Source organism: Podarcis cretensis (genome assembly GCF_951804945.1).
Source record: "Podarcis cretensis genome assembly, chromosome: 11".
Classification (NCBI taxonomy): Eukaryota; Metazoa; Chordata; class Lepidosauria; order Squamata; family Lacertidae; genus Podarcis; species Podarcis cretensis.
Genome location: NC_137180.1, coordinates 41,853,292 through 41,867,300, shown reverse-complemented (window position 1 = coordinate 41,867,300; position 14,009 = coordinate 41,853,292). Strand labels below are relative to the sequence as shown.

Below are 14,009 nucleotides of genomic sequence, written 5' to 3'. Positions count from 1 at the left end.
AGAACAGTTTCAGGTTAAGTACGGATCTCCGGAACGAATTAAGTACTTAACCCGAGGTACCACTGTACCTTGAAATTTGAGCATCAAGAAGAGTGGTCTTGTTAAAAATCGATCCCATCCCCTCTGAGATGACCACAACTCAAAATGTGGTAAATACGAAAGGTAAAGGTAAAGAACCCCTGGACAGTTACGCCCAGTCAAAGGCAACTATGGAGTTGCGGCGCTCAGCTCACTTTCAGGCTGAGGGAGCTGGTGTTTGTCTGCATACAGTTTTCCAGGTCATGTGGCCAACATGATTAAACTCCTTCTGGTGCAATGGAACACCGTGACGGAAACCAGAGTGCACGGAAACACCGTTTACCTTTCTGCTGCAGCAGTACCTATTTATCTACTTGCACTGGTGTGCTTTCGAACTGCTAGGTTGACAGGAACTGGGACAGAGAAACAGGAGCTCATTCCATTGCAATGAATTCGAACCACCGAGCTTCCGATCGGCAAGCTCAAGAGGCTCAGTGGTTTAGACCACAGCACCACTCGTGTCCCGTGCGTGGTTAATACTATCCCTGTTGCTACTCACCCGTTCCTGCTGGTCAACCCCCTCCTCCATCAAAAAAGGCAGGCGATTAGGAGGGCCTCACTTCCACAGAAGAGAAGCATATTGCTTGTGCCAACATAGGCTTAAATACTGTCATGCAGAGACCTTGGTGACCCGGCTGAGCGAATGATCTGTATGCTCTGAATAGCAAAAAGTGCCAATCTAGTCCTGCAGGAGCAATGAATATGCTTGATTCCTTGCATGAGACATTGCGCCTTATACACTTATCAGCAAACGGGAAGAGGCCCACCCAGACACCCTTTTCGCTGCCTATTCATGATGACTTAAGCTGCTGATGCTATTGGAGCAGTCACACACAATCTCACTTTCTGCACTATTCCCATCTGCTTCGTTTCCAGTCTGAGAATATCTCATAACGTCTTGCTGCTGTTCTGTAACTTTTTATACTATGAATGTCTGGTTTCTTTTTCTCCCCCTTTCGCTTTGCTACAGAGCCCTGGACAGCAATGATGTGGCAGCTTTGGGAAACATCGGAGAAACATTAATAAAACAAAATAAATCCACCACAAATGCATTATTATTGTGTTAAGGATAAATTCATATTAAAACACTTGTTTGGAGAGGCCAAGAGCAACAGAACAATCATTCTATCACAGGTTTCCTTTAAACTATTCAGCGAATAATAAATTTTATCTAAGGAATCAAGGTTTTCATTGAATTATTTGAACTGAGGGGGAATCGTTTTGGTCTTGGGTGTTTTGTGCATGCATTTTGCATTTTTTTGGATTGTAAATAGGACTCCTTTGTGACTGTTGATGCACATGGTTTCTTCTTCATTTCTTTAGTGGAGACGTTGCTTTAATGATTATGTTTTTAATTATCTAGCAAGTATTATGGACTTATTCTTAAATTTAAAAAAATCCTTTAAAATGTAACTAAATTAAAGGGGAGCATATGTAAGTATCACACATAAAACTGCCAGACTTGTACAACAGAGCCATTTCAAAGAGAAAAAGTTAAAACGATTTCAACCCATTGCTGCCATTGTATATAATGTTACCCATTAAAATACATGGGCAGCATATTGCTGGAGCTCCATAGCAGAACAATTGTGTTTATTCATTTTCCTAGGTGAATATAATGTGTGAATATCAGCTGCTGCTGCTAAGTTTAGAATAATATCTGGATTGTAGCACAAATGCTTCTCACTGAATAGGCAAAATAAAGACATTTTAGAAATGTTAGGTCGGTACCACCTATTGTTAATGTATATAGTTTTTGTGGCACATGGTGTATCAACTGTTGAAAATTTAATTTGCATTCTCTGTGGAGACTGGCTGTCTCATTTTTAAGTATACACGCTGTCCCTTTCTTTCCTTCATGCAATATCAGCTTCCATGGTTTTACTTCTTAATTTAGGATACCATGGATATGGATGGAAACAAAATATGTTCAGAATTAACAATTGATGGCTTGACATCCTTTTCTCCTATTACTAATCCTCCATCCACCATCTAGTTAACAGGAAGGTTAGTAACAGGAAAAAAGGATTTCTACCTATAAATTGTTAATTTTGAATAAAGCCCAGGCAAACAATTCCCCAGAAGACAGATAATTTTGAGGCAAACGTCTAAAAGTGCAGTGGTACCCATGTCTACTCAGTTCAGAGAGACGTACTCCCAAGTGTCTATAGGATGGCAACCTAAATTAAGGTTACCAGACATCCCCGTTTCCAGGGGCAGTCCCTGGATTTACAAATCAGTCCCCAGACAAAATCCATCTATTTAGTAGGAAGTTGAAATGTGTCCCCGGATTCATTGAAAAATATCGGGTAACCTTAACCTAAATCTATGAAAAGTATTATAGAAATGCTTTGACCAGGTATGTCATTTTTTACTCCACAATTTTTCTCCCCGTAGAAATGCTAAGCAGCTTGCAAGACTGAAAACCATAAAATGTTGCAACAAAAATAAACATCGTCATAAAAAGCAGACCATTCAAGGCAACAACAGATAATAACTAATTCCAAAACAACAGTTTCCCCATCACACTTGAACGAACGACAGAACCAAAGTGCCTCTCAAGGACTGGATGTTGGGATCTGAGTCTTTCGCCCTGTACCAATAAAACTACTAGTACAATTTTGTTACCTAGACTTCTGTCACTATAGTGACATTGCCAGTGCTTCAATCTAACATTACCCAATGTTCTGATCTACCAACATGGCATTGCATTGCCTGCAACCTCATCAGGAGTGAATTCTTCGTTAACAGCTTCAGTTAGTACATCTTCTACTCTGCCTTTCAGCATGTGATGTTTTTGTACCCTGAGAAAATGATGAAGATGACTACATATAAAAGACCTGTTGATGATGCTTGCCTGTCAATAATTTACATTGTCCAGAAATATAGTTGATAAAGAGGGAGATTACTATAACCTAGTACTTGCCTAAATGCTATACAAACATTTGCACGTTATCTGGCCATGCAAATGTTTGGGAAGGTATTGTGAGGAATGAGCAAACTGGACTTTCATAATTCTAAGCGTGGAAAGATTAATCTGATCTACAGACCAGCTACTTTAGGACTCACTTGCCTTTTCTAAGCAGCAGAAATTTATTCCACTGTATTGTACTTCACTTCTCTTTGCACTGCTGTTAGCAGTACAAAGTTGACTTATAAGGAGTTAGTCCGGGGATAAGAAACCAGGGCCCTCCAGATGTTCAAATTCTATCACGCCAGGATGGTGGAAGTTGTAGTTCAAGTTCCTCAGCCCTGATTTAATGTATTGTTGTATATGTTGGTTTTTGTCCTGATGATGCATACCCAATCCACAGTACAATGCAAATCACACTGCAGTGAAACTTACACAAAGCCATCATATGGATTTCTGTTGTTGTGTAGATACACCTCAAGGATCTATTTTTCAAAAAATCTATCCTGAAGAATCTCACTAAGCTTTGACATTATTAATTTTTTCATTTTAGCATTGCAGAAGATGTCTTCTTTGCCTATTCTACGGGAGACTTAAAATGGTAATTGTTTGGAAAAACTAATGATTCAAGGTGAGAGTCAGAATAAGTTGCAATGAAGCACTAATGCCTGGGAGTAAATCTCAATGAATGCAGTCAACTTACTTTGTGTGAACAGGACAATGCTTAGTTTCATAAAAGAACCAAGTCATTCACTCCTCCATCACCTAACTCCTAATTCTTCTAAGGATCTGTAAAACAGTTAGGGAACCTTTTCTGCCAAGCAGGCCGGATCTCCCTGCATGTCATGAGCCAACTTTGACAGATGGGCCACATACCTGTGAATTATCTGATGTCACAATTATGTCAGGAGCTTGACAGTTGCGTAGTCCCTCCTACCCATCAATGTTGACCCATGGGGGTGGAGGGGAGACAGTGACCAAGCAGGACTGAGCATTAGCATATCGACTAATGTGCAGGAAGTTCAACCTGGATTTCTGCAGGGTATGGGGATGTGAGCAGCCAATCCAGCTGCATCTCCACCTGCCCTATACATCAAGTGTGGGGCAGGTGGGCATGGGTTTTGTTTTGTTTTGTTTTGTTTTGTTTTGTTTTGTGGTGTTGTTGTTTTTAAAAAGGGAAGTTTTTTGGGGGCCCTACCTCTAATTTTATAGTGCTTCATTTCACTCTTTCAGAAAATTCTACTGACTACATTAACAACATAAAAACAGCACAGATGGATCAGACCAAAGACCTGTGGAGTCCAGCATTCTCTTCTCACAGTGGCCAGCCAGGTGCCTATGAGAAGACTACAGAAGAACAGCGCTCTTCATACATGATTCCCAGAAACTGATATTCAGAGTGGTAGCTTCCCTGCAAGTCAGTCAGATCAGCCAAGAGGACCCTTCTTAATCTTGAACAACCTTCAATGGACACATTTGCTGCATTCTGACATCACAATAAACTCTGGTGTATCATGATGGGGGCAAGCCTAGCTTTCTCCTGGGCTCACAAGCTTCTCCCTCCGCATCTGGTGTGGCCACAAAGAAGCTATGCTTAATTAACCGTAGAATGTCAAATGGTATGACAAACTGTGGTTAATCTTACTCACTGCTTGTTTGTTGCACACCCTTGCTTATTGGCAATATTGGTCCAACCACAGCCACTGGCTTCTTGGGACAATATTCTCTGCTGGCAGCAAACAAATCGAAATAATAATACAAGCTACTGAATTTTTGTGGTGGGTGGGAGAGAATAAAATAAATAAATGCCTTGAAAAAGTTACACAGACACCTGCCCATTCCATGGTAACATGTCTAGATAAAGGCCCAGTTTGAATGTAGTGATTGTAGCTTAATAAACCATGATTTATCAGGCTGCGAATGAGTACTGTTCTTATCCATTCCCTTTTCCTCTCCTTCCTTGTAACTTAATTCAACGATTTGCATAGTTCCTTACACAACAGCTGTCCATTATGTCCAAACAGGGAAACTGTGCTTTGACTACAAAACAGGATTGCAAACCATAGCTTGATTCTGGTTTACAAGCTAAAACTGTAATGAGAGCTTAAGCCACCATTTCTTATTTTCATCACAATGGGAAACTGTAGTTTTAGAAACCCTGGAAACAAATAATTAATGTGCAAAAGAGAAAGGAGGAAGGAACTCATGGGCTTATCTCTTTCTTCACAATGTTTTAAAAAATCTGTCTTTTTCTTGCAATATATTATTATTATTATTATTATTATTATTATTATTATTATATTTTTTATTGTTATTTATATCCTGCCCTATACCTGGGGATCTCAGAGCAGTTCACAGAATAAAATCAGTATTGTTAGAAAACTTTTGTTTCTTTGAGAAATTTATTTATTCTTTCTTCTGAGGGTTTTTTGTTTTTCTAGCAAAAGTTTTTGTAATAGAACTTATTAGATCAGTATCTTCATTTTGGTTTTCTTTATGATGGGAAGTTGAATTAGAAGTGTCATTAGACGTGGCTTTTTTATTACCTCAACAAGTCAACTTCTGACATTTCTGATTGCAATGTATTTGGTGTATACTGTGACTCCACAACAGCCAAGGTTTCTGCGATTTATTCTTGGCTCTAATTTTTGTCCACTAATTTTATTATTATCTTTTTGGGTTTTCAGGTATTAAGGTCTGCTTTAAATCTTTATTTTCACTGTTCTTTCCCAATTTTCTTAATTGAAGACACTTCCAAAAATAATTCCAATTCATAATTCTATTTTTATAGGATTGTTCAGGATGTTAAATTATACGTAAATATACACTTAAATCAGTTTGGCAGCCTGCTATACTACTGAATGGAATGGAATATTTAGCAAGTAACATTTTATTTTACAGTTTTTGCCATGGAATATTCTTTAACTACAAGGGGGTGTGAGGGGGTGTGAAATACCATCTAGAAAAACCTAGGTTGGGAGATACCCCCACCCCCACTATAGACCCTGAGGACATTTAGATCTTAATAGGGGGCAAATATGACTCCTATTAATTGTGTTCCAGGCTACAAAAACAACACCTGGAACTGCAGCATGTCTCATCCCCATAAACACAATTCTCAGCTGGCTCACTGATGCATAATGCGTACTTTTACTGCTTATGCATATTAGCAGGATATAGCAAAATTAACTATTCTGTGAAACATATGGAAAAATACCGTAGTCCACTTCACTACAGAATGCTGGATTACACAACATCAAAAGGATTGCAATGCCCTCTGTAGGCTCATTCTGCACATCACACCCAAGAACCAATGTTTTCCTTTTATATCTCTTACAACCATAAAAATACATAGGGAACCAGGTTCTTGAATTGCTGACCTGAAAAATCAGCCCTTAACATTACAATCTATAGTCTCAACTATAGTATAACAGGTAAGTCATATCACCAAATCAGCCTTCTCTCTGATAGCACCCCACCTATGCAACTCCCTTCCTCCTAGAAATTTGGCCGGCACTTACAATGCTCGTCTTTAGAACCAGCTAGAGATGGGCGCACAACCCCAGAGTCTGTCAAGACTGGCCCGTACGGGCAGGGGTACCTTTACCTTTACCTTTAAAAACCTGGCTATTTAGCCAAGCCTTTGGGGAGTGAATAATATTCAGCTGGATTAGGTCACCGCTGCAGTTCAATGATGGCCTGAAATTGATTTTTATCTGTTTTTTATGAGCATGGAATGTGATGTTTAATGAGCTTCATTGTCCCTTTCCCTGAGATCTTTGAATACAGGATGGGCTATAAATATTGTAGTTAGATGAAATGAACTCCCATCTCTGGCAGCATGGTGTGCTAGTTGAGGCAAATGGAAGCAGTGATCTAAAACATCTGGGGTGTCCTAGAAGGATGAAAAGACGTTCTCTCTCACTTTCTAACCTACAGCTGCATATCACTCCAAGACCATAGAATTGAATCATAGAATTGTAGAGTCAGAAGGGACCCTGAGGATCATCTGAAGGAGCATCTCCACCTCCATCGTTCTGCCTGGACACTGAGGTCCAGCACCAAGGGCCTTCTGGCGGTTCCCTCACTACAGGAAACCAAGTTACAGGGAACCAGGCAGAGGGCCTTCTCGGTAGTGGCGCCCGCCCTGTGGAACGCCCTCCCATCAGATGTCAGAGAGAAAAATAACCAGCAAACTTTTAGAAGACATCTGAAGGCAGCCCTGTTTAGGGAAGCTTTTAATGTTTAATAGGCTATTGTATTTTAGTGTTCTGTTGGAAGCCGCCCAGAGTGGCTGGGGAAACCCAGCCAGGTGGGTGGGGTAAAAATAATAAATTATTATTATTATTATTATTATTATTATTATTATTATTATTATTATTATCATCATCATCATCATCTAGTCCAACCCCCCCCCCTGCAATGCAGGAATATGCAGCGTCCTCTATGGGGTTCAAACCTGCCACCTTGGCATAATCAACACCACGCTCTAACCAACTGAGCTAACGGCTCCACACATTTTCTGTTCAGGTCAGGGCTATTGCATTGCTTTCTGGGTGACCCGTCAACATTTTTCACTCTGTTTGTCATTTGTGAGCTGAGGAAACCCACTTCTTGTTACATAAGGCAGTTGTGCTTTCTTTTCTGGTTATTTGGATATAACCTTTGATACGATAAAGATGATTCAACACAGTTTGTTGTATTGCAATCTGCATTAGATTACTGTATCTTTCTAATGATATATAATTTTATGGCATTATTTTATGTTATTATTCTAAAAAAGGGGGGCTGTTATGAGCCAATTTTGGCTGCTAGTGTACTGGGTCTCTCTCCCCGGCCACAAGCACGCTGATGTGCTCCTGCTTCTCAGTGGTTTGGCTACAATCCTTGTGGCGCTCACTGCTTGATTATGTTATCAGAGGGATTGATGGTGGAGTACAGAGGAGGCATTGGGGAAGGGACTGTGTTCTCCATTGGCAGTGCTGAATCCTCCATTAACATCTAGTTACAATTGTTTGAAACTTTGTGCTGGAACAGTGCACAATCTTTATAATCCTTCCCCTTGTAGCAAACCCGCTTTTCTGTGTTTTGATCAGCATCACGCAGCTCCTTAAAATTTATCCCAGCAGGCACATAGTCCTTAGTCACATAACACTTGCCAATCAAGACTCATAATGAGCCGGGGGGGGGGGGGAGAGATCCTTTGCCTGTGATACTCACACAGTGACAGACATCAATATTTGCATGCACGCGCACAGCTAGGTCTTTTTTATGTTAGGTCTTTTATAGTATTATCATCATTATTTTTATTATTAGGTAGAGAATGAATTGCCTCCTGACTCTGGAGGAGAGAGATCTTTCGTTTGACTGACAGCATCAACTCATTGCGCTGTGGCAGTAAAATACAGTACAGTCGCAACTTACGTGGGGATTCGGTTTCAAGGGTTCTGCATATACTTAAAAACATGTATTTTCGAGTTCTTGCGGAAGCATCTCACACCCCAGTGAGAGGAGAGAGCCTAGCTTGGGAAGCAAGGCAGAAAGCTTAAAACCTCTTTTTTTGCTCCAGAAAAATCCAGCAAAAAAAGAGCTTTTAAGCTCCCTGCCTTGCTTCCCAAGCAAGGCCTTCTCTGTGCACTGGTTCCGTATTTAACTTAAGGGATTTAAACCAGCCAGCCTCCAACTGCATATAGTTGAAATCATGCAAGTTAAATGTGCGCAAGACAGCTTCTGCAGGTTGTATTCAGTAGGCTTTTCCACAAATGGAAGGACTGTTCTTGAAAGGGCTAGTTCCTTTCCCGGGGGGGGGGGGGGAGTTGGATCAAATGGAGCTTTCCAATAGAGGGAGGGAGGGGTTTTTATCCATTTCCTCTGCCCTCTGAAGTCACCGCCTCGCACACTGTTCTGGGGTGCATGCCACCAACCGTTTGGTGCATATTTTGAGGGGTTGGTGGTTAAGGGGCTGCAGAGGGAAGGAGAAATCACCAAAATCTCCCTCAGCCCATGGGAATGTCCAGTTAGCAGAGTTCCACTGCAGGAAAATTGATTCTACAGCCAATCCAATGTTCGGAATTATTGGTTGGTGTGTGTGTGTGTGTGTGTGTGTGTGCATTTATGGGGCAAGATCACCAACAGAACAAGTATTTAAAAAATTCCAAGGCCAGGGTCTTCTTCACTATGCAGTTAACACTACATCCCCAAACCATTTTTCTCCTTCATTCCATTCGGACAATGGAACACCCCCCCCCCCAGCGTGTCTATAATTATAACTAATAACCTGGCTGGTCTTTTCACAAAGGACTCAGCAACAGTACTTTTCCATACAGGCAGTCAACAGGCACAAGTTAATCTTTCACAAATGTCAACTATATGTTATATTTATACTTAATAAATCCTGTCAAAATAGGGGTCACTTTCTGTTACCAACCTTCAAAAATAAACAAGGGCATCCTGAAGCTGTTCTGAAATCCTTACGTGAGTCGGCAACGCCATCTTCCTGTTCACTAGCTTGCTTTTGTACCATTTGTTACAATTCAGGCCCGTAATATATTTTCTGTCAGCTTAAAGAAGAAGAATGGAGTACTTACCTGTAAAAAGAAAAAAAAAGAAAGAAGATGTATTAATATGTGAAACACTGGACTCTAACTGCATATTTTATATTCGTCGCTCTTGTTTGAATGTCATGGTTCTTTACATAATATTTATTGATTTGCCTGTCACATTAATATCTACCCTTTCTTCCAAGGAACTCAGCATATGGAGTTCAAAGACATGAACCCTATCCCAGTTGTGGTGGGTTCACAAACAGAATCATAATAGATTCCAGAGTGGAGAGGTGTGCTATTCTGCTACAAAACAAAGCCGTTCAGTTGAGGGCTGATTGAAGGGGTCTCCTGCAACTTTAAGTGGATTCCTTGTGTGACAGAGGGAAAGGAAACTGGCCAAACCAGCAATGGTTTAGAATTGTAACACAACCTACCTCCTTTTGTTTTTGTTAATTTAACATTTGCAGTGGGAAAGAAATTCATGGGTGTCAGGGAACTGACATCGGAGCGAGAGGTGGAGGCAAGGCTCCCGAGTGATGCAGGAGAGGGGACCAGCAGAGGGGAAGGAATTCAGCGCAACACCAGCAGAGAAGGGAGGGAGATGGAGGATTCGGAGAGGGGTCTCCAAGACTCTTCGCCCAAAACTAGTGGAGAGAGCACGGGCACACCTCTGCCCACTCCTTCCTTGCGCAGAAGGGTTCCGCGCAGGGAGAGTAGGCAGAGACTTGGTGTCAAACAACTTCTATGCTGGAAGAGGTTCAAGAAACGCCCACTGACGGATTCTGCAAGCGACTGAAAGGCCACGGAGTGGAGGGCTGTCAGCCGAGGCATGGTTAGCCAGGCAATCTGGCTGAAAATAACGGCAACTTACGCACAAGTAACCCCTTATAACCATTACAATGGGGTTGTATCCAACTAAGTTCTGCTCTCCATTGAAATGTATGGGCCTACATTAGTCATGTCCATCAACTTCAAGAAGCCTGTTATGAGCAGAATTAACATTGGCTTTAACCCACGGTCTTAAGGTCTAAATGAGCAGAACCATTGTTTTCTGATAAATTCTAGTTTGAAGCTCCAATTCTCTTTGAAGCTGTTGTTGTTGCTGCTGCTGTTAAATATAGTGACTGTGGGGTCAAGACAGCGACCATCATCATGCCCAGACTGAGATCAGCACCAAACAAAGAAGCTCAGCTATGCAGATAACACTCAAAGTCTCAACCATTTATGATACCATAATAGAAGAATTTACAAAGGAGGGAATTTGCCACGCACTATGTGCGTGCATTAAAGGATGCCTTTGCCGAATGAGAGCATGTCTCTGACAATGTAGGAGCTTTAGAATAGTTTTAGATTATTATTTGGAAATGATGTAATGCAACAGTGTAGCTCTATATCAAGCTACATATGCCTTTTTCATATGCTTATAAGCATAACAAGTTTTTATAAGATGTTAACTCAAAACAGAGCAAAATTCATCACAGCACTTTGCCTTATAGAGACGCTTGTCTAAGTAGCTTACAATTGTCTTCTTTTGAGTTCTGTTACACATTCATTACATGGATACATAAAATGACATTGTTCTTATAATGAGTTGATTCATAATTAACAGAGAGAATATACTATTACAGTGATAGATGCTATCTGGAAGATATTAACAAGCACTCAAGTGGGGTAGAATTAAGCTTAATTCCCCACCCCTATGGGTATTCATATAAGGTAAAGCTTAAAACAATTCATCTAGGAGCTGAATTGCAGGCTGAAATGAAAGAAGCTATAAAACCCACACATATCTATTATATGAGGCTGTGTTCTATAATCAATTTGTGTGCATACTAATTTGTCATATCTCATTATCTGTTTTACCTTAAAGATGCGGCTCATGGGAGTTACATTATTTTCCTGAGACGCCTATCCTCTACATAGCTCTGCATCAGGGGCGTGGAAACTGTGTCTCACCCCTTACCTAAGTTTTGAGTACACAAACCCATTATCTCTGGCCATTGGCTATACTGGCTGGGGCAGATGTGAGTCACAGCATGAAATTCTTAACCTTGGGGTGATGGGTTCGAGTCCCACGGAGGGTGAAAGATTCCTGCATTACAGGGGGTTGGACTAGATAACCCTTGCGGTCCCTTTCCAACTCTACAATTCTGACACTATGCCTCAGTGCCACAGACTCCTTACCCCTGCTCTCAACAGTATAGTAGAAAGGCTGATTGAATAGCAATAGAGTTACTTGGTAGCCAATTGCAAAGCACAGAAATTCAACAAATCTTTTCTAGTGCCTCAAAAACCTGTCAAGCCTCTCTGATCAGAGGGGATGCCGGAACAAAGAAATAGGTTTGCTCAGCCGCTGCCGCAATACCCCAATCATGCCACCTTCAGCTGTTCAAAAGAACACAGGCTTGTCTGTCTCTAGCTACAGTCATATTGCAGGAGCAGAAAGCCTTGAGGAATAGGAATTTGCTCTTAAAGAAAAGCAAGCCAATGTGAATTTTCAGAATAAGGGGCTGTGTTCATGGGGGAAGAAATATATGAGACCCATTTAACTGTAATTTTTGTCATGAATTTTCCACTTTTGACCACCAAAGACTTCATACAAATGTGAGGGGTCTCTCATTTCATAAATAACAGTGTTGTGGCACCCTAAACATATTTTTTCGTGGCATAAACCAACATCTGACACAGCAGATTCCAGTCCACAAATATTTATGTCACAATAAATCTTGACGGTGCCCCAGGACCCTTTGTTTTGTGCTCTAACAGACTAACAATGCAATTCTGTTTCAAAAAGGTAAAAAGGTAAAGGACCCCTGGATGGTTAAGTCCAGTCAAAGGCAACAATGGGGTGCAATGCTCATCTGGCTTTCAGGCCAAGGGAGCCGGCATTTGTCCACAGACATCTTTCTGGGTCATGTGGCCAGCATGACTAAACTGCTTCTGGAACAACAGGACACTGGGGGTTTGGGCTGGGGGTGTTCATCAGTATGTAGATGATATCCAGAGTGAAGGTCCTATGTGAGTGTCTGGAGGCGGTTGGAGGATGGATGGTGGCTAACAGATTGAGGTTGAAGCCCGACAAGACAGAAATACTGTTTTTGGGGGCGGGCAGGTGTAGGGGACTCCCTGGTCCTGTGCAGCCTGGGAGTCATTTTGGACTCTCAGTTATCCATGGAGGCACAGGTAAATTCTGTGTCCAGGGCAGCTGGTTACCAGCTCCATCTGTTACGCAGACCGTACCTGCCCACAGACTGTCTCACCAGAGTGGTGCATGCTCTAGTTATCTCCTGCTTGGACTACTGCAGCATGCTCTATGTGGGGCTACTTGTGAAAGTGACTTGGAAACTGCAACTAATCCAGAATGCAGCAGCTAGACTGGAAGTGGCCACTGAGACCATGTAACACTGGTCTTGAAAGACCTACATTGGCTCCCAGCACGTTTCCAAGCACAATTCAAAGTGTTGGTGTTGACCTTTAAAGCCCTGAAGGGCCTCAGCCCAATATACCTGAAGGAGTGTCTCCACCCCCATTGTTCATCCCAGACATTGAGATTCAGCTCCGAGGGCCTTCTGGTGGTTCCCTCACTGTGAGAAATGAGGTTACAGGGAACCAGGCAGAGGGCCTTCTCGGTAGTGGCGCCTGCCCTGTGGAATACACTCCCATCAGATGTCAAGCAAATTACTATCTGACTTTTAGAAGACATCTGAAGGCAGTCCTGTTTAGGGAAGTTTTTAATGTTTGAGGTTTTATTCTCTTTTTAATGTTCTGTTGAAAGCTGCCCAGAGTGGCTGGGGAAACCCAGCCAGATGGGCAGGGTAGAAATAATAAATTATTATTATAAATTATTATTACTGATGGAAGCCAGAGTGCATTGAAACGCCATTCACCTTCCTGCTGCAGTGGTACCTATTTATCTACTTGCACTGGTATGCTTTTGAACTGCTAGGTTGGCAGAAGCTGGGACAGAGCAACAGGAGCTCACCCCATTGCATGGATTCGAACCGCCGACCTTCCGATCGGCAAGCCCAAGAGGCTCAGTGGTTTAGACCACAGCGCCACCCGCTCCCTTCTGTGTATGCAATTCTGTGTATGCTTACTCAGAAGTAAGACCCACCATTTTAATGGGGCTTACTCCCTAATAAGCATATTTAACATTGCCCCTTAATGCAGCCTAATCTCTCTAGAATTTCTCATTCCACAAATTCTCCAATTTAACGGAGCAGACTGAAAGGCAAAGTCCTTTCTTTTTAACAAACTGATCTCGTTACCCTACTTGCATTTTGATGATACACTGGATAAAGTAAAAGAAGCTAATGAACAAATTTCTCAGCATGTCAGCTGTGGCCTGTAAAATAGTTAAGGTCAGATTTTTCCTTGCTATAAAATCTGGGTTTTACATATGCCTATGGCTACATCATTGCTACACCAGCTGTACACATCAACATACTGTTGTGTCACCCAAGACCTCTCACACA

The 14,009-nt window shown here is 41.6% G+C and overlaps 1 protein-coding gene and 1 long non-coding RNA gene across 6 annotated transcripts in view; one reads left to right on the top strand and one right to left on the bottom strand.

The window, feature by feature from the left end:
- The window catches only part of PDE4D (phosphodiesterase 4D), a 645,912-nt gene that overhangs the window by 216,803 nt on the left and 415,100 nt on the right, over positions 1 to 14,009 (bottom strand). The gene's annotated exons all lie outside the window — the stretch shown is intronic.
- LOC307226539 lies at positions 3,942 to 4,507 on the top strand. The gene is made up of 2 exons (XR_013843486.1): positions 3,942 to 4,031; positions 4,223 to 4,507. It is a non-coding gene; the product is annotated as an uncharacterized lncRNA (long non-coding RNA).